Below are 21,982 nucleotides of genomic sequence, written 5' to 3' on the forward strand. Positions count from 1 at the left end.
CAGGAAAAGATACTTCACGCCATAATACCAGGTTAAGCAAATACAAAAAATGAAACCATGTCACAGCAGTAAGTGCACAGCACCATTGCTCAGGCACAGCAATATCCAGTTTATTAATACACAAATGTTGATCCAAGAAGCTACAACTCTGAGTAACAGAACAAGGTCAAGAAACTATTTCCAAATACATGTACACTGCAGTACAGTCACAGAGAAATATAGAATTACAATAAAAGAAATATAAAAATGCAGATACAAGTGTATTAATTACAATAAAAGAAATTCAATAAAGGAGGGTACAAATGTATAAATTTTTATACCCTATTTTTCTTTTTCTCTTCCTTTCAATTGAATATTATATAACAAATAGCCACATGATGCAAACCCTTTGGTGAAACCAACCAAATAATTAAAACATACATTAGCCATGTACAATAAGATACAATAAAAGTCACACAACAGTGTTGCAATGTCACATGGCACTACAAAGTGACATGATAAACTAGCTGACCATTTAGCAAAATCCACAACATATGATACTGTACATAAGTATGCGATGTTGAAAAATTATCTTAGGCAATCTAACTAACATGAAACACTCAACCTAATAGCAGTAAGAGGTTTGAGGAAGTGTAACAAAATAAGGCGCTGCATGCTGCTTACAGTGTTATGTCATATAGTAATCACTTGATACTATTAAAAAATCAAGTTATTACAATTCAACAACGGAAAATGCAGGACGGAACGTAACGATTACGAAAAGGATAGTAGCTACTCTTATAGTGGATATGATGATTCGCAGATAGGCAAAACAAAAAGACTATCAGAAAATGAACTTTCGGCCAATAAGGCCCTTGTCAGAGATAGAAAATACACACTCACGCACACACAACTCACACACATGACCGCAGTCAGCACTGTGAGCAAGAGTGCATGATGTAAAACGCAACTAGGTCGTAGGGCTAAGGAGGAGGCCAGGGCAGGGATGGGCAGGGATAGCAGGGTAGGAGTTGGGGACAGTGAAGTGTTGCTTGCACAAGCAAACGGGGACGAGCGTAGGGCAACTAGGTTCAGCCAGGAGGTTAGACAAAGGGTTGCGAAAAGTAAGAAAGGTAAAAAGACTGTGCATGAGTTGGTGGAATAGAGTGCTAGAAAGACAACAGGGAGGGGGATAGAGGGTAAGGACAAAGACTATGAAGGTTGAGGTCTGGAGGGCTACAGGAATGTAGGATATGTTGTGGGGAGGGTTCCCACCTGCACATTTCAGAAAATCTGGTTTTGCTGGGAAGGATCAAGATGGCACAGGTTGTTAAGCAGCAATAGTGATGTGGTCCAGCTGTTTCTTGACCACAGTTTGTTGATGGCCTTTCATGTGGTGAACAGACAGCTTGTTGGTCGTCATACCCACGTAGAATGCACCACAGTGAATGCAGCTTAGCTTGTAGACCACATGACTGGTTGCACAGTTAGTCCTGCATTTCATGGGAAAGATGATGCATGTGACTGGGCTGAAGTAGGTGTTAGTGGGAGGATATATTGAACAAGCCTTACATCTAGGTTTATTAGAGGAATATGAGACATGAGGCTGGGGATTGGGTGAGAATATTATGTTGGTTTGGTGGGTGACAGAATATCACTGTAGGGGGTGGGGGAGGGTCTAATCTTCCAGCTGCACCTAGCTGCCTGATGCTCTCGTCACCTCGTCCCTATAAGCTCTCACAAGCAGCACTTTACCGTCCCTCACCCCTAACCTGCTATTTCTTCCCATCCCTGCCCCAGCCTCCTCCTTATCTGCAACACCTAGTTGCATCTCCCATCATGCGCTCATGCTCAGTGTGGCCTCAGCAGCTGAGTAGGGTCCTGTGAGTGTGAGTTGTGTGTGCGTGAGTGTGTGTGTATGTTCTACCTCTGACAATGGCCTTGTTGGCCAAATGCTCATTTTCTGACAGTATTTCTGTTGTGCCTCCCTGCGGCTCAGAATCTGCACTATATGGTGTGTTGTTACAGTGATATTACTATGTCACATCAGAAACCAAGGATCTGGTAAGGACAGTACCATAATAAAATATTTAGATAGACATATAAGGTTAAAATGTTATGAGAAACAATAACCACTACAACTATGCAGCATAAAAGTTACCAACAATGAAAACAATTACAATCTCTAGTCCATATCAAACGTTCAGTTTTCAATGTAGTGTAGCCAATTGAGAGTGTCTTACATAAACTGTAATTATTCATATTATTACAACATATGTGACTCTACTGTCCATCCATAATCAATTTCATGAAAATAATTTACCAGTAAGCTGAACATGGCATATGCCTGACATCCTTTATATTATCCAACAGCAACAACTTGAATAATATGACAATTAATTTAAATATCAGAAAAGACATACACATCTGTTATATCCAAATAATTCATAATAGTGTAAGAGTTTAAAAAGAGTGGAGGGGTGCAGATGTCTGGTGAAGTCACTTTCAGCACTGAAAATTTTTGTAGTTTTCTTCGATTTTCTTTGTCCTTTTAGCTTTGCTGCGGAATCTTTTCCACTCTGCTGTCTCCTTAGCAGACAAAGATGGGGCACCCCAAATTATTCCGCTATGGGGCGCTGACTTCTACTTTCATGACAGTCTGTAATTCTAGTTTATGCGGTGTGGCATTCTCGCCCCTGAATAATAGGAGACGAGGTACAATCAGAAGTGAAGCTGTGAGGTCGGGGCGTGAGTCGTGTTTGGGTAGCTCAGTTGCTAGACCACTTTCCCACGAAAGGCAAAGGTCGCGAATTCGAGTCTCGGTCCGGCACACAGTTTTAATCTGCCAGGAAGTTTCATATCAGTGCACACTCCGCTGCAGAGTGAAAATATCATTCTGGAAACATCCCCAAGGCTGTGGATAAGCCATGTCTCCGCAATATCCTTTCTTTCAGGAGTGCTAGTACTGCGTGGTTCGCAGGAGAGCTTCTGTTAAGTCGGAAGGTAGGAGACGAGGTATTCGCAGAAGTAAAGCTGTGAGGACGGGGCGTGAGTCGTGCTGGGGTAGCTCAGTTACTAGAGCACTTGCCCATGGAAGGCAAGGGTCCCGAGTTCGAGTCTCGGTCCGGCATACAGTTTTAATAGGCCAGGAAGTTTCATATCAGCGCACACTCCGCTGCAGTGTGAAACTCTCATTCTGGAGTGCAAATGCGTGACTATCTGCGACGTCATCCGCGGGCTCGGCAACGCTTCAAACTGTGTGGTATCGTCACATGCAGATGAAAAATGCCAGAGCTGAGAAGTTCATGGGACGTGTAAGGTGGGTTAATGATATCTCATTGGTATCCAATTTCACCACAATTTTGGTCAACACGACGATGGACGGTTACGAAATAGAAGGGTCGTCGTACCCGTCTCACTCACATTCACCCCTTTTCTCACTTTTCTGATATGGTGCCCAGTCTCGACGCCCAGCTTTGTAATCACCCTGTTTTCTTTTGAGTGGCCGAGGAAATCACTGCCGCTAAGAACCTACATAAAAACTCCTCAAAGAAGTGGCATAAAGAGCCTGAATGAGGTCATCCCTTCCGTTGTAGCGGAGTCCCCACATTTCACGGTTCACAACGACAGTCCACAGTGTGATGCGGAACAGGACGATGTTCTTGACAACGTTTGCCGTGGTTTGCCTGTAGATCACGACCGTCCATCAACATCTAGTTCAGCCACTGGAACAAGTTCTGCAGACGAACAACACGTCGCCCACGAGGAATCAGACAGCGAAGAAGACGAAGACGAACAAGGACCAGAAGAAACACAACAACATTCTGAACCACAACGTTTAGTACCATATTCTGATAGTGACGAAGGTATGAGTTCGTCAATGCAGGTAGATTCAGGTAAACGTCAGGCTGCAGCATGTCAATCTGGTGGATCTAAGAAAAAAAAAAAAAAAAAAAAACGTTACCAGGGACTGGAGCGCCATCTGCTAACGCGTACTGGGTGATTCTCCTAATACTCGTGTTGATCCGTTGCCTGCTCCTTCTATATTAGATACTGGTAATATTACAAGATATCGCAAAGTACATAGATTTTTCACATATGGTTTAGCATGTAAAGTGATTGAACATGAAAAGGTAGTATGCATGGTTACTCCTTTGGCAGAAATTCCCGTTGATAGACCATTTTTGTATATGACACCTTCTGAATTCGATTTATTACCTGATGGTAGTAGAATTGTTCATTGTTCTGTAAAAGTAATTGCACGAAATCCTAGAATTGCTTTTCCGACTTATTCAAGTGATACAGAACTTGCAACATTAAATCAAAATAAGAATATGATTACAAGTGTGTGAATTAATTTGAAAATAGCGGGTATTAATGTAAAGCCTACAGCATTTACTGCTAATGCACCTATGGAAACAACTGCCATAGATCATAAACGACAATTTGATTCCATTTGGAAGTCATGGTATGGTTATAGAAATGATGAAGCAGACTTTCTTACTAAAGTGCCTGCACATCAATTTGGACATCCCATTAATTTGAAATATTATTATGCGTGTGTTTCTAGCCCAAAAGATAAGGGTTTGCATAATTGGGGTTGGATGTGTGTACAGTCTTGTGTTTCTGAAGTAGATGCCGATGCACGAACAGGAAGTGTTATTGTTGATTATACTTATACACCAACATTAGGTTTTCTCAAAATTCCAAAAGTAGCCAATGTTGATATTTTTCCTATTACAAGTACTGCTCAAAATGTAATTCAAAGGTATAATATTAATGCTGATAAGCACTGTAATCCTTTTATGTCATGCAATAATTTTTCTTTAACCCCCTTTGAACCAGCAAAAATGGAAGAACAATTAGTCAGAGCTGTTAGTCCAGTCACAAATGCAGAAGTATCGGGATATAATAATTTAATAGAAAAAGCTGATATTGCTTCTGCGGGGTATAATACTAGACTTCATGATACAAATGTTCAACCAAGCCTTCATGTAGGCATTAATCCTACATATGCTTTAAGCACAAGCAGTTTAAATAGTGATGTTACAAAATATACTGATACTCAAATGTTGTTTGAAGTAATTGCAGAATGTTCGAGTTTATGCAGATGGTCTAGAGACACATTACCCTAGAGCAACTGTATCAAATGTTCAAGTATCAGATATGATTTATATGTCTAATGTAAAAAGGAATGAGGAATAATCTGTTTATAAGGGTCAATATGAAATTAAACAATTGTAATTTGAAATGTAACAATTATACTTTATTTTTGTTTGTTGTAATAATTGGCAATAAAAATTATACATTGTACAAATTCTTGTCTTTTATTTAATAATCAATATTATACATTTGAAGTAACTGAAAGAAAGCCAAAGGATACAGATTTTTACAAGCATTTTTTAATTCATCAAACTTTCTCCACCTAATTGTACGTACACGAATATCTTTAAAATCTGGGTGAGAACAAATAACTGGTTGTGAATTTGAAATTAACAGTAATGGAGTACGTCTTAATATAGCGTCTCCTTTGTACTTCACTCTAATGTTACAAGCAATTCCTTCACACACATTCTTGAAATCCTCAATTGCACCCTCCTCTAAAGAAATTTCATTACCAACAATGACACGTCTATTAACAGCATCTTGCAATGCAAACTGATTTGTTTTATTATTACAACGCCCAATGTGGCCAACATTTAAACCAAGTGAAATTATACAATCAAAAAACCAATTTTTGCCACTATTTGGTGGACCAACAATACATAATGTGTTTAACTTTTTATTTGGTACATATATATTTTTACCTTCAAATTCTTGCCATTGATACAATCCTTTCTTATTAATCCAAGATACAAGATTTGTTAAAAATTTCGTAGCCTCGTCAGTATCATCTTCACATTGAAATAATAAAATTTTATTTGGCCAAAAAAGGGAATCTTGCAGAGTATAATAATATTCCCAAACATTTGTAGAATGAGAATAAACAATATTATCGTCAGAACCAGAACACAATAAATTTTCTATACCATGTAAATCCAATTCATTTATTGTTTTTTTATACAATTCTAAGCCCATATCGAAAATCGTTTGAATTTAGGGTCAATCAAATTAATAAAATATGGATGAGCAGATGGTATTACATTGATTATATTTTCCGGAGGGATACAATTATAACTTAATAAAAGGGATAGTACCTTTTTCGCTGTTTTTTCAGCATTGCACCCTTTCCCTGTAACGATTGGCTGGCGCTTGCTATGAGGCCATTTACATGCTGCATCACTGGCGAGTTCGCTTCCACATTGATTAACATTTCCAGTGTCTTGCCCCTCCAATACTGTGAGGGATTGCTCGACGAAACTGCTCCACTGTACAATTTCAAGCTCACCAGGCAATCGCTTATCGGTTCCTCTAAGCCAAACTTGTCCCCTACTTGGCCGTTTTTGAAAGTAGAGATATAAAAGAACATTGAGCCAGTCGATGTCTGACATGGCTGCGATTGCTCTAGTGTGTCTTGTTGTTTTCTTAATTCGAGTGGCAATAAATCCGTCAGTTCGAAACCTGCAGCGGCGTCGTCTTGATGAGTAGATACAGTCGTGTATGAGGTGGATGTGGTCCCCATTATGTTTCCACATGATAATCTGGCCAGGGTAGGTTTGTGCAATGATATTAGTTCGTCTACAGAATTCATCAACGTCGTTCTCTCCTCTGAGGTCAATAACGTCACTGTAATACCATCTTTCCGAGATCTCAGATATTCGGAGAAGCTCTGGAAACCAAATGACGAGACTAATGAAGAACTTTCGAATTGTGTCAAATAGTTCAAAATGGTGAAGATGTATTTGCCTAAGAGTCCATCTCCCTGTGCCAGCTTGCAATTCAATCTCGTCATTAAGTATATCATCGCCTTCAAGGACGGTGTTGGTATTTCTGCTTCCACAAGAGTGAAGATGGTCTGCACGGCTTCCAAGAGATTCTCCATTACAACTCTGCAAGAAAGATATCAGCCAAATCAGGATCGTCGTCTTCTGAATCAGATACATTGCTCAACGAGCCACCACAACGTACACTTCTGAATAATGGACAATTAGCACAAAACATGCACCAATGGCTGTACTGTTTAATATGTGGCGGAAAAGTTACACCATATGAAAATGATGGTGCCTTGGTTACCATATTAATTCTCATTTCAATTAGAAGTGGTTGTAGTAGCGGGTTTCGCCATGAATCGGACAATTTGTATAAAGAGTTCTCACAAATAGTATATACGAAATGTTTGTAAGTAACTTCGTAAAAAAACTTTAATTTTAAATCTACTTTGCCAGAATGTAGTAATATCAAAAAAAGACATTGTAATCAAACCGAGTGTTTCCCAAGCAATGGGAATTCCCGCTCTTATTTTTGCACAAGCTTCTATTGCATCATTTACTATTTCATTAATCATGGGAACATTTTCACTTTTATCAAATATGTAACATTCTGGCAGTCTATACGAATTTAACATGAAATTAAATTTTGAATAACGAAATTCCAATAAAATATCTTCCCGTATAGTTTGTGGTAACTCCAATTGATAAACATCCAAGGCATTTTGAAGTCTTCCACAAACGGCAATTCGTGCAAGTTTGTACAAAGTTTCCATTATACAGAAATGTACTTACTATTTCCGGCAGCTCGTCAGAGACAGTAGACGTTCTCACAGTGGATTCAGAGGAGATACTGTGAAGACAACAATTTCTTGCCCCTTATATACTGGATTGGTTGCTAAGCAATTTCAGATATTAATACTGACGTGTCTGTCACTCCAAAAAGACAACTTTTACACGCGCCAACCTTTTGCTGGCTTGGGTGCTTGCCCAGATAATTGTCCTAAAAGGACAAATTATCTCAGCGGGACATGGACAGCCGCCATCTCGACCTTGGGACCCCGCGGGGCCCCTTTTTTTTATCAGTTGCTGACCCTCATGAATCGAAACATGACTGCGGGACAGCCATTCGACAAGATCTGAACCTGACCTGAAGCAGCAAATGGTGTTTATGTTTTTTCAGCCCTCTTGTTTCACGCACTCCAGTGGCGCCATCCCAGATGGGGTTCAACAGTGACATGCATGAATAAAATGCCGGAAGATGCCTCTAAGGTCACCCACCTTTACTGCGCTCTCGATGCCACCGGGAAGCACTTTAAAAATGTACCGGCGCAGAGACTTTGACACTCAATCACCAGAGTGCCGCTCTGCTGCCGCTCTGCTGCCGCTCTAGCGCCAGTAGGCGGCAATGCAGAATGTAATAGTTGTCGAAATTATCGCCTGGCGCTAGAGCAGCACGGAACGCCACTTAGCTGAACGAATGTCAAAGGCTCCCTACAGGTACGTTTTCAGTACGCTTTACAAAGATGCGTAAGTGACACCTAGAGAGTTACCGACCTGGGAGGTATTGCCATTTTACTCACGATCGTGTCAAAGCTCCAGCCACTCTCTCCAGCTCTCCTCGCTCCGTGATCAAACAACAGGAGGGAAAAGCGCATAACACTCTTTTCTGATTCGTGTCACTTTCAAATTTTAACGACTAATTTCGAAACGTCCGTAGTGATTCCACCCTATATATCAGAGCAAAAATTGTGATCGTACTACACTCCAAAGGGCCAAAGGTTTCAGATCACCTTCAGCTGGGTAGCAGCCCAATAATGGTTTTAGAAAATGGTTGAAACGTCGGGGCGTCAGCAGAGCCGAACGTTGTCAAGAGCATCGCCTGGATGCTCAGTGCACTATGGACTGTCCTTTTCCGCCACGGACTGTACGGGAACCAATGCCACAAGGGAATGGGCGGTTTCATTGATGCCCTCTACGACACCTGCTGAGGCCTTTTTCTCTACATCCTGAGCGATGGAGTGTCCGTTTTCCACTGACAACCATAAGAAAACAGCGTCATTTCAACTAGGCATCTGTTCTGACCTCTATACCAAAGGATTCAAAAGGAGGGCTGGAATGTCGGTAGGATGGGTAGTCTTTTTCTCTAATATGTTGACACCTAGCTGTTGAACTGTCACCGAGCCAGAGGATGACGTCACAGGGCCACGTTAGTGTACCATTACAATGGACAGTAGTAGGCATCTTCAAACTTCTGCGCCGCAATGGGAGACAATTATCGAGTTTCAATAATGTGATCCTTTAATTGTGTTGCAATGTATTTTACAAAGTTTTTCTTTTTTTTTTCAGTACGATGGTACAGTCTCTCAGAAACCTTAATTCATAATAAGCACACCAGACAATGTCTTCTGCTTTCCAACTTACATGCCGAGTTCACATGGTCACTTTAACTGCATAAACTCCTACGGTGCAGAGCTCCCGATATTAGAAGCAAAACCTGACTGAATGTAGGTACGTAAACAAACCGCTGGCGAGATAATTGAGACTTTGTTGTTACCAGCCACTACTGACATTGTTCTGTGTAAACACTGCATGCCAGTCATTGTTGTCGTCTTTGTTTACCTTTTCGAGGCGTCGTGTGCAAACTGAATGGATACGACAGTACACTATACAGTCAGAGTGGTATTCATATTAGCTGTCTACGGAGTCTCAGTTGTGTTGTACGAGTACTGCTCGTAACGTGGAACATTACGGTAGCGGTACATTAACGCGGAATAAGCGGTGGTATGGCTAATGACAACGCACCGACGGCAACACGATTTTACCAAGAACAATATCCTGCCCAGAGAGTCGAACATTTTCAAGGGTGCATGAACGCCCGTGAAAAGCTGAGAGCATTGCACATGCGTAGGAGCGGGTAGGCCTGCACGAATTACATCTGCGCTTGGAGATGTGGTGCTGGAAACAGTAGAACAGGAATCTCGACAAGGACACTTGCCACATAAATTCCTGCAGTGAGACACAGTAGTGTTTGGAGAATAATGCCTCGCAGTGTTATGTACCCTTACCACCTCGAACGATATCAGTACCTTAGTAAGGCTTACTTTGTGGTGTAATAACAAGTGTTGTGATGAGACGAAATCTGACCCTCCGATATGACCAAAAACTGATTGGGTGAGGAGGACGTGTACCATGGCCTCCACGATCACCTAATGTGAACACCATAGGGGTGTAGTGCATGTCACTTCGGTTAACAGGGCTCAGGAATTGAACCAGACTTGTCAATGCCTGTCAATAACTTCGTAATGCTCCAGGCGTGCTGCAAAGGATTTGCGGCGTAGGGTACATTCCTGCATCCGGGATGAAGGACGACGCTTTGAACATCTCCTTTATCAACGAGTACAGCTATCTAATGGTTGTCGTGGTCATTCGGAACACCTGACTATCTACCAAACTATCTCTAATATATTTTCTTAGTGATGCACAGTATTGCTACGTTTTTATAGCTCCGATGATAAGTACTCAGACTCAAGGTAGTGGTGGTTGATAAACATAAAGTTACAATTATCTCGCAAACGGTTCGTTTGCGGACCTGTGATTGCTGAGACATTTTTCCTTCTGGTATTGTGTACGTTTAAATGCATACGTTTACACTATTAATTACGAGAGAACACTTACAAGGTGACGATTATTGTACTACACGAAAAAAGTAAATTACTGACAGTCTACGGCGTGCACCCCGTTTATTCAACATATAAACGTAACTACAGATATTTGGATTTAGGTCGTGACATGTTCGATGTGTGCGCCATCATTGGCGATGATGTGGGGCAGACGAATAGCGAAATTCTGCATGACCCGATGAACTGTCGGAACATCGATGCCGTCGGTAACCTCCTGAATGGCTGTTTTCAGCTGAGCAATGGTTTTGGGTTTATTGCTATAAACCTTGTCTTTAATACAGCCACACAAAAAGGAGTCGCATATGATCAGATCCGGAGAATATGGCGGCTAATCGATGCCCATGCCAGTGGCCTCTGTGTACCCAAGAGCACAATGCGGTACCCAAAGCGCTCCTCCACGGCATCACTCTACTGCTCAGATGGCGTCAAGCTCCGTCTTGCGTGAACCACATCTTGTCAAAATCGGGGTCACTTTGGATAATGGGGATGAAATAATCCTCCAGAACCTTCACATACCGTTCGGTAGTCACTCTGACATCAAGGAATGCCACACCGATTATTTCATGACTGGACATTGCACACCACACAGTCACCCGTTGAGGGTGAAGAGACCTGTCGATTACGAAATTCGGATTCTCAGTCCCCAAACACACCAATTTTGCTTATTGATGAACCCATCCAAATGAAAGTGGGCTTCATAGCTAAACAAAAGCGTGTTCACATACTAATTCCCAACATGTCTCCGAGGTCAACCGTGCAGTTTGAACGTTCTAACACAAACCGATTTTACTTCATATAGCTCAGTAATTATCACACTGTATATAGGATGGAACAAGAAGGTATGGCCATATTTTCAGGAAACGTTTCTCACACATAGAGCAATAAAATGGTTTAGATGGACGTGGATCCGTAAACGCTTTATTTTCTTGTCACAACTGATTTTCAACTTCGCGTTCATAATCGAGTTAATAATGGGAAATACAAAGAAACTGAACGTACCAGCATTACATGAAACTTTGAAATGTTCAAATTACCCTCTTGGTTACGTCTTGCTGGAATGTACAATAAGTTGTGATTCTTAAGCTCACCATCGGTGTTTCATGTTCCAATTGAACGAAGATAATGTTGACATAGTTTGAAATGTGACTAACTTTAGTGCTTGTCTTGATGCGCCGGCCAGGGTGGCCAAGCGGTTCTAGGCGCTACAGTCTGAAATAGCACGACCGCTACGGTCGCAGGTTCGAATCCTTCCTCGGGCATGGATGTATGTGATGTCCTTAGGTTAGTTAGGTTTAAGTAGTTATAAGTTCTAGGGGATTGATGACGTAAGAAGCTAAGTCTCATAGTGCTCAGAGTCATTTGAACCATTTTTTGTCTTGACCTGCGACGGAATTCGTTGCACTACTATCGTGAAACATGTAGTTTGAGTGTTCGTCACAGACATTCTTTCTGGTACAGTGCAAAGGAAGTTTACTCAAATATGGAGTGGGCAGTTGACCGTTGGCTCTACAGATTGTGGAAAGGTGATGGCCGTGGCGCTCAACTTTTGTAACGGGTGAGGGTTTTACAAAACGTTTAAAGCCAATTGTAGTCATCTTAGGGGACTTTGGATGTTTATGCTTGCTACTCGGTACTCGGGAGGCCTCGAAGGACGAGCACGACCCTTCAGCTGGAGGAGAATCTTTTTCGTGCAGTTGACGACAACCCCAGTATCAGCGTAAGACAGTTAGCTGTAACAAGTAATGTTGACCACATGGCTGGAAAATGCTACATGAGAACCTGCAGTATTGTGCCATGTGCAGTGTGAGTTGGTACTATCAGCAGCTAATCTTCTTTCACGGATGCACTTCTGCGAATATTTCATTCAACAATATCTCAACTCTCATCTTAGTGACAATAATGTACTGTACACGGATGGGGCTTCGTTTCAAATCAGATGATTAATGTTTGAAGAGTTTTAGAAACTGAGCTCTCATATGGAAATAAAGCGTTTCTGGACCAATGTCCATACAACATATTTTCTTACTTGGAATGTGAGTAATGTCTCCTAAACCATTGGCCACACCTTTTGTTTACACTGTGTATGGCAACAAATCACTTAACCCTTCGTATTTGACGACCAGGAGGAAATATACAGAACTGATCCGGTTCACCTCCCGAATCAATTCAGCTGCGATTAGCCTACAGATTGGAGTTGGTCCATTGTTAGACCTAGGCAATAACCTGTTTGTGATTTATCATTACATACGGTATCAAAGGCCTTTTTGAGAAACGTTAATGTTTTCATTTCCACTGAGAATAGTTTGACACGACTACTGCAACCGACACCTGTTTTAATCTCTTCAGTGTACTCAAGGCTTGACCTCTCCCTAATTTCTACCCCCACCTCCATCCCCATACACCATTCCGTTACCGAATTAACAACTCCCTGATGGTTTAGAAAAGCGACCTACCAGTTTGTTTTTTTCTGGGTGTGCCGTAAATTTCTGATCTCGTCGATTTGAATTAGTATATCATCAGTATTTATCAGAAATAAGGATAGTTGACTGTCTCTCAACGCTCTCTATACCTCCTCAATGCTCCCCTTCCCCTCTTTGATCCACCGCGCTGGTCGTAATTCCTTAATTGTCGAGATGAAATTTTATTTCGAGAATTACTTATAGATACGACCTTGTTCCACAGATTCCATTTGGAATAAATATTTTCCTAGATATTTTTGTATGTGAGTCTGTCCGCTGTGGGGCTACTCAATAATTTAGAGCAGCCCTGCACTGCAAGAATTGTTTCACGCAAGTGAATGTGTTCTCGCCCAGTTATAAGTGTTTTTCAAAACTGTAGGAACGACGAAAACAAGGAACAAATAAAGAATTACTTACTTGGAAATAATACGCTTTCTTCAGTTATTAGTCAAAAGAACGTAGATATAACAAAAATTAGGATACGTAATTGTAAACTAAAATTGTAACTAAAATCACTCAATACACGAAAGATGGCAGACTTTGATGGGGCTCATTAACGAACACACACATTATGCGAAAGGACTGTGGTCGCTTTCAGCAGCAATTTCTCTTACATTACTGGACGAATAGAGTTTTCCAAATGACCAGAAAAATTTTTCGTCATTCTCGTTTCCTAGAAGTGTGATTAGACAGACCTACGTAGATGACATCACTTTGGTTTCTAATTATGAAATAGACTGCTTTCAATGTGCATTTGAAACGTCCTCTGTATAAATCAGTGTCAAATCGTCCACAAAATGCTGTTCCTAGGAGCGTATAGGTGGGATACCGTGGTTCCTGAGTATTGTAGTCAGTTCGATACAGTTCCACGATCGCTTTCACTGAGTTATGCATTTCGTAGCAGAAAAAAATTGAAGACGTCGTTCTTAATGTGAGATATATAGCTACAGTTTACTGTACGCTGAGGGAATGTTATAAAGTCGTTATTGTCATGATGAATATAAATAAATCGTGAATTGTCTAGGAGGAGACGGGAGGCTATTGCCAGATAACAGTGCTGTTAATGCGGAAGTTGCAAAGTCTGTAATTTACAGCAAAATGCCGCGTAGCAGCTAGTAGCCGTGAAGAGGAGACCGGAAAGGGCGGTCGAAACGTCGTTTTTTTACCAGTTTAAGTGGTTCATAATGAAGCAGCTTCGTACCCAAAATTACTTTACTCAAGAAGCATTACTGTTCGAACAAACTTCGGTGATGGGGGCCCATCGCGGGAAACATGAACGAACATAGAATATCAAAAATTGTTTATTCGGAGCGACCGAAATTGAAATGACCACATAAAGTTTGTTGTTGGAAAAATAGTACGCTTTCTGTCATATTAACACTTTGATGACGGGCCCTTGAGATCTCCGTACTACAGCAGCCAGAGGCGGATTATAGGGCACGGAAATCTCTGTTTACCTGCACGGTCGTTATCTACGGTCTGTTGCACTTTGTGTCGTGTAGAAACTGAACTATTTGCTGGCAAGTCATGGAGTGAGAATAGTGTAGATGACAGCGTTGGTAAACTTGACCACTTGCATGATCATAATATCTGTCGGATCTGCATGTATATAAACCTGATCTCATGTGCCGAATCAACGCACAAGATGGCGCCATTGGCAACGTTATTTGCGCAACGATTTATATTCAGATTCATAATCGGATGTTTCAAGGTTTATAGAGAATAACAATAGTGGTAATATTAGTGACAGTGGTAGTGAGTTTAGGCCCTCTACGTCAACTAAACGTTGGAAACAGCCACGTGTGTTTATGAGTGACAGTGATGCTAGTAGTGATGATGAGGTAGACGTTCCTTTACGCGGAGTAGATACAAGCAAAGGCTACACTAAAGACAATCTAGTCACACATTTGGAGTCTTTTGGTTCAAATGACTCTGAGCACCATGGGACTCAACATCTTAGGTCATAAGTCCCCTAGAACTTAGAACTACTTAAACCTAACTAACCTAAGGACATCACACACACCCATGCCCGAGGCAGGATTCGAACCTGCGACCGTAGCAGTCCCGCGGTTCCGGACTGCAGCGCCAGAACCGCGCGGCCACCGCGGCCGGCTGGAGTCTTTTGAAGATCGGTCAAGCCTTACATTTGTTCCCCGTGAACCATGTAGTATTACTGAGGTTGCAGCTCGCTTTTCTGGTTGGTTCAAATGGCTCTGAGCACTATGGGACTCAACTGCTGAGGTCATTAGTCCCCTAGAACTTAGAACTAGTTAAACCTAACTAACCTAAGGACATCACAAACATCCATGCCCGAGGCAGGATTCGAACCTGCGACCGTAGCGGTCTTGCGGTTCCAGACTGCAGCGCCTTTAACCGCACGGCCACTTCGGCCGGCCGCTTTTCTGGTGATGAACATTTTCGTATTATAATGTAACCAACATTGCAGTCAGAATTTACGTAAGTATCAAGCACTATCCAAGACACTAAAGTGGACTGACAGTTCAGTTTTTGAAATGAAACGATTTTTAGCCGTCATATTTTTGATGGGACAAGTTAGAAAGGACGGTTACCGTGAGTTCTTCAGATAGATTTTGAATGCATGACACTTTTCTGACAGTTCACTATAGGATGATGCAGCAGACATGTTCTATAATGTCTGACCAGATCTCCAGCATTTTATGTATCGTTTTCCGATCGCATAGAAACCCACCCAGGTGACATTACTTGATGAGGTCATGGTACCTTGGAGAGTCCGACTGATGTTTAGGACCTGAGATCTCTGAAAGCTGGTAAAATATGGCCAACTTGTGTCAACGGTATGTGACATCACAACAGGTTATATACGTAACATGTAAGTATATAGTAGGGGAATAGAAAAGACTGGACGGAACCATTTTTTCTATATTGGCACCACATTTCAATATCCGACATGTTTATTAGGACAGCTATTATAACAGTGTGACAACTACAGATAACATGCTTGCACGGAGGACTGAGGGGCAACAAGGGCGAATAGAAGACTTACATCTGAGTTTTCAGCTGCTGTCTAAAAACTTAAGAAATAGGAGAGCGTGTATACCCGGAAGAGAGATGTGTTTTTAAAAGTTTGGATGGATAAACGAGTGGGGCGAATGGTTATCACTGTTCATCCAGCTACGATGAAGAGTGTACTTGCTTGACATCACAGTAAGTATAGAGATTCTGCAAGATCTAAAGGTCAGGTTTAGGAAATCATAAATGTCAGTCCAATAGCAAACGCCACCACAAAAACAGATTTCTTTGAACTTGAGGAGTACTTTACCACTGTATGATTTCAGTTTACCGTATGGTAACAGGTTTTATTTCGAAACTTGTTCCCTGTATAGCTACGACTTAAATTTGAAATTTGCCCAAAGTATCTGTCAGATGTTTAAACTGAGCTGTTTCCAATACCGCACTAACATTAATTGCACCCAAAAAAAGTTGTGTTTCTAAGGACGAGGAGATTTTAAGAGGCTGTGACTCCTTCTTTACTTGTGCTGCCCATTCCCCAGAAATTATACCTTGTGAGCTTGGATTTTAGTGTGGTTGCCCTTATAGCTTGTTTTCAACCACGCCACTAGTTTAAGCCGAAGGAGATCTGTAGGTGATCAATTGGTATGACGACAAAATTACAATTCCGGCTCTCTACATTCTACTGATGGTCTGAATGCCAACTCTCCATCTCAACCTGGACTTGGGACAGTCATCAGTAGCTACCGAATATCTCAATTAAAGGGTGGCTCTGAGACCTAGCCAGCTACTGAGTGATTCAAATGGTTTAAATGGCTCTGAGCACTATGGGACGTAACTTCTGAGGTAATCAGTCCCCTAAAACTTAGAACTACTAACCTAAGGACATCACACACATCCATGCCCGAGGCAGGATTCGAACCTGCGACCGTAGCGGTCGTGCGGTTCCAGACTGAAGCGCCTAGAACGCTCTGCAGCTCCGGCAGGCCTACTGAGTGTCTTTCTCATTTTCAGTGTTTCCTTCCCGGTACGTCCGTTTCTCAACTGTACAGTCAATTAAAGCGAAAGTGATTAATTTATCATGATTATAGATAGATGTATTACATAAGATTCGACCGCATCTGTTTTATTTTTTGTCATCTCAACAGAAACTGGCAAAGAAGGAATAATCAAAAGAGATAATCTGTGTGGCATAGGAATATACTACGGAGTTGGAGGAAGCAGAAGGCGAAATTTAATTGGGTAATCATGACAAAAATCCTTTTTTTGTACAATGAAATGTTGTTGTCTATGTTTTATCTTAGTTCATAAAATCCTATCAGTCTACATCAGACGGATATTTTTGATAGCTTGTTTCCCAACATACATCGGTTTTGAGAACGTTCACTAGTTGAGAGTAACAGCTGACGTTTGTGTGCCGAGTAAGTGATTTGTTAATGAGTGCTTCGTTAGCCAGTAAACTCAAGCAAGTGTCGTTCTTGATGATACATTTACGCTGCACGTCCCTACAGAATAACATACATACTGTTTAATCAGAGCTACTCAGAGCGCCGACGTGTCTCATCTTCTGGTCACAAATTACTCTAGTTCTGGTCGCAAAATGAAGCCCATGCTCCATGGCCCTCGAACTGTTTGAAAACTGGAAGAGAGTCCAGCGTCGTTCTGTCATAAACCGTCTTCCCCTTTCGCTGCTTTGCAGTACAGTTACCCGTCTCTACCGCACGAAAGTAACCCTTGATAGCATTTTTGTAATTTATGTTGGTGTGTGCATGTGTACGCTGGCGAATCAGTGCGTGTTCGTGTGTGTTTGAATGCATGTTTCGCAGAGAGAGAAATAGAATGTTGGAGAGTGGGCGTACGACATGGGATGGGGAGACGAACACAGCGTAGAATGAACGCGGAGCTCGTGAGTACGTTGTTCTCTCCGGACTGTAGAATTTACTTAGAGAAAAGGAAAGATCCGGCAAAACATTCGGTGTAATATGGTACAGTTTTAAATCATTATTTCTATTGTCATTTTCCCCCACGTAATTATCTCCTTTATAACCTTTCATCGTTTTGGTGTTGTCTATCTTTCTCCTACTTTGATGTACAAAAAGGGTTGCAATTTTTTCTCCTTTGGTTGTGTACTTCTATCTTATACTTGCATAGTCTGGGATTCTGTGGAAGGGAAATCTCTTTCTCAATAATCCCTTCGATCACTGAAAATCGCTCTGTAATAAAGATAAGAGTAAGTTTTCATTCTCAGTGTAGGTAGGTAAGCACGCTGAGTCGAAAGGTTGGAAGTTAGGGGTTCAACGTCCCGTCGACATCTAGGTCGTTAGAGATGGGGTAAGTCTCCTGTCGCTAACAGGACGGAGCGGCTTCATTATACTGTTCACTATATCAGCATATTTCGGAAAGCCGTTTCAAGCTTAAACCACCTGCAATCGGAAGAACGGTTGTCAGCATGGGAAGTTGCCCAATGAATCGACTTACTTCAACAGCGACGTCATTCGAGCTTCCAACCGTTGCCTTCGATCACTAAAGGTCGACGATCTGCACCTTAGCGTACATTTAAAGTCATCAGCTGATGGTGGCTGCCTACAAATTATGGCTCATAGCTGCTCCAAGGAGAGCTGCACGTTGACATTTTGGAAGAAACTATGACAGTTTTGTCGACCAATATATATGGTACCCAAGACCTCCACAGGATCAGATGGTCATATAGTCTTCAGTTGCGGCGTATCGTATGGATCAAAGGCGCCATATACTGATGAGCCAAAACATTATGACCATCTGCTTAATAGCTTGTTTTTCCACATTTGAAACGAAATACGATTCTACGTATCAGGGATCCGACACTGGTAGGTTTGTGGAGGTATGTGGCTTTGGAAGTCTACGCACAGGTCATTTAATTCGGTAAATAACGGGCCGCTGATGCGCGTACTCGGTTATGGCACCCGACAGCGACCCAATTGGTTTCCCAAGAGATGACCGTGAGTTCACTATAATGATGGTCAATCCACTGTACCATGATTCTGGCTCCGAGACACGAACCGTCGTACTGCTGAGAGATGTCATCGCCGTCGCGGAAGAGATCAAGCATGATGTTGCTTCCACCAGTCGGCGTCCGTGGCCCTCTGGAAGATTCGAGCCCCCGGTCACTTGGATGACGGCGTTTGTGGAGACGACCATCGACCTGGTGAGCTAAAACGTGATTCACCCGAAGAACCGACACATTTCCATTGATCGACGGTCAAATTCCGATGGTCTCGTGCCCACTATATTCATAATTATTGTCGTTGGGTCAACATATGAACACGAAGAGGTGGTTTTCAGCGGAGCTCAATGTTCAAAAATCTACGAAAAACAGTGTGCTCCGAAACACTTGTGCGCGCACCAGCATTGTGCTCTTTCAGCAGAGATGCCGTAGATCACTGTCTATCCTACTTTACAGAGCAGACAAGATGCCGAAACCCAAGTTCTGTGAAGAGTCGTGGACGCCTAACTATTTAGCGCCTAGTGGTAGTTACATTGTCCTTCTACCTCTTTCCGTAAATGTTCACGGCAGCCGCATGAAAACATTCGACCAGCTTCGCCGTTTTCGAGATACTCGTTCACAGGCTCCGAGTAATAATAATTTGCCCTTTGTCAAAGTCACTTATCTCAATGGATTTCACTATTTGCAGCCCATATCTTCGCTATGGTGACCCAACGTTCAAATCTGCCCGCAACTACAAAAGACGTCATCCAACGTCTCGGTGGGCAATGCTCACAGTCTTTTGGCTTAACAGTGTATATCCTCTCGCGCTACTAACATGGTCTGCGACCAGAGCTGGGCCTTATTATAACCTACAACCTCTGTTATTCTTATATCCAAGCATACTTCAGGAACGGTAGTAAGAAAAGAGAAAGATATACAACAGACTTCCTACCTCCAGAATACCCAGGGGTGGACATGTATCATGGAATATACGTTGGTGTACAGTGATTTTAGGCTGCCTTGTTGTCACCATTTTAATTGACCATTTCTGTATTTAAATGAATTATTTATAATTAATGAATCTAATTAATGTATATTAGCTTATGCCGGATAGCACAAAAACAATGAGCAACTAAGACGCTTCGCATGTTGCAGTTAACTCTGTCGATTAAATTAGCTTCCCAACATTAGGAAACAGCAGAAACTAGCATAAAAACTGGCTTCTGCTAAGGAAATTCTGTTAGATAACTCTATAACTTGCAAAATTAATAAACTGCACGATACATCTTCGTGTGATATACGGAAGAGAAGATAAGTGCGAGGATTTACAGCACATTAAGCGTAAGAGCTCATGCATCTACGTAGCTGACGACAATGCTATACAAGAGAATGGGAAACAAAACTGAGCATCTCTCTTATGTGATTCCCCCCCCCCCCTTATTTTTATTTTTATTTATTTATTTATTTATTTATTTTTTTGAGTCATAGGCCGTCTTACGAGAGTTTGATTCGGCCCGCCAGGAATTCCTCAGCTGTGCCAACATCTGCATCTCTAAGTAGCACTTGCAACCTACGTCCTCAATTATTTGCTGGATGTATTCCAAACTTCTTCTTCTACAATTTTTACCTTCTCCAGCTCTCTCTAGTACCAAGGAAGATATTCCGTGACGTCTTAACATGTGCGCTATCATCCTGTTCTTGTCAGTATTTTTTACATATTCCTTTCCTCGCCGTTTCTGGGAGAATCTACTCATTCATTATCTTATCAGTCCTCCTAATTTTTCCCATTCTCCTGTAGCACGACATCTCAGATATTTCGATTGCCTTCTGTTACGGTTTTCCCACAGTCCATATTTCACTACCAGGTGTGCTGCAAACGTACTTTCTCAGAAATGTCTTCCTCAAACTAAGGTATACATTAGATAGTGGTAGATTTCCTTTGCCCAGGAGTTCCCTTTTCGCCGGTGTTAGTCTGCTTTTGATATCCCCCTTGCTTCCTCCCTCGTGGGTTATTTTGCTGCCTCGTGATTACCAATCCTCATGTAAATTTCTCGCTATTACCATTTCTGCTACTTCTCGTTACTTCTGTCTTTCTTTGTTTTACTCTCAATCCATAATCTGTGCTCATTGGACTGTTCATTGCATTCATCAGATACTGTAATTCTTCTTCACTTTCACCGAGGATAGCAAAGTCATCGGTGAATGTCATCTATAATATCCTTTCACCTTGAATTTTAATGCCAGTCTTCAATCTTGCATTTGTTTCGTCATTGTTTCTTTGATGTACAGACTGAACAGTGGGTGTGAAAGCCTACATCCATGTCTTGCATCCTTTTTAATCCGAAAACTTAGTTCTTAATCTTCCACTCTTTTTGTCCCATCTTGTCTCCTGTACCCGTTTTTCCATATAGTTTACGCCTATTTTTCTCAGAATTTCAAACATGTTGCACAATTTGAGATTGTCGAATGCCTCTTTCAGATGGACAGACCCTATGAACGTATCTTTTCTTTAGTATTGCTTCCAGTATCAACCACAACGTTAGAACTGCATCTCTGCTGCCATCACCTATCGTAAAGCAAAACTGATCGTCGTCTACCACATCCTCAAAAGTCTTTTCCATTCTTCTGTATACTATTCTTGAGAGCAACTTGGGGGAATGAGCTGTTAAGCAGATTGCACAACTTTTCCTTCATTTGTCAGCACTTGCAAACTTCGGAATTGGTTAGTTTGGCTTTAGGAAAGGTAAAGGAACCAGTGAGGTAAGTCTGGCGTTGTGTTTGTTAATGATACTTAGGCTTCAGAAAAGTCATGGGATATGTAGGCCTAGGAAAAGCGTTCGACAATATAAAATTGTAGATAATTTTTTACATTATAGAAAAATATATGGAAGTTATATGAAATTATGAGTAATATACAATACGTATAAGTCCCTGGAAGGAACAATACCTCTGGAAGAACACGAACGATGTGCTTAGATAGGTTTCTCTGATGACGTTCGTATCCTCGGCGAAAAGGAGGATGCATTACTGGACGTACTG

The sequence above is a fragment of the Schistocerca nitens genome, chromosome 2, assembly GCF_023898315.1.
Source record: "Schistocerca nitens isolate TAMUIC-IGC-003100 chromosome 2, iqSchNite1.1, whole genome shotgun sequence".
NCBI classification, from domain to species: domain Eukaryota; kingdom Metazoa; phylum Arthropoda; class Insecta; order Orthoptera; family Acrididae; genus Schistocerca; species Schistocerca nitens.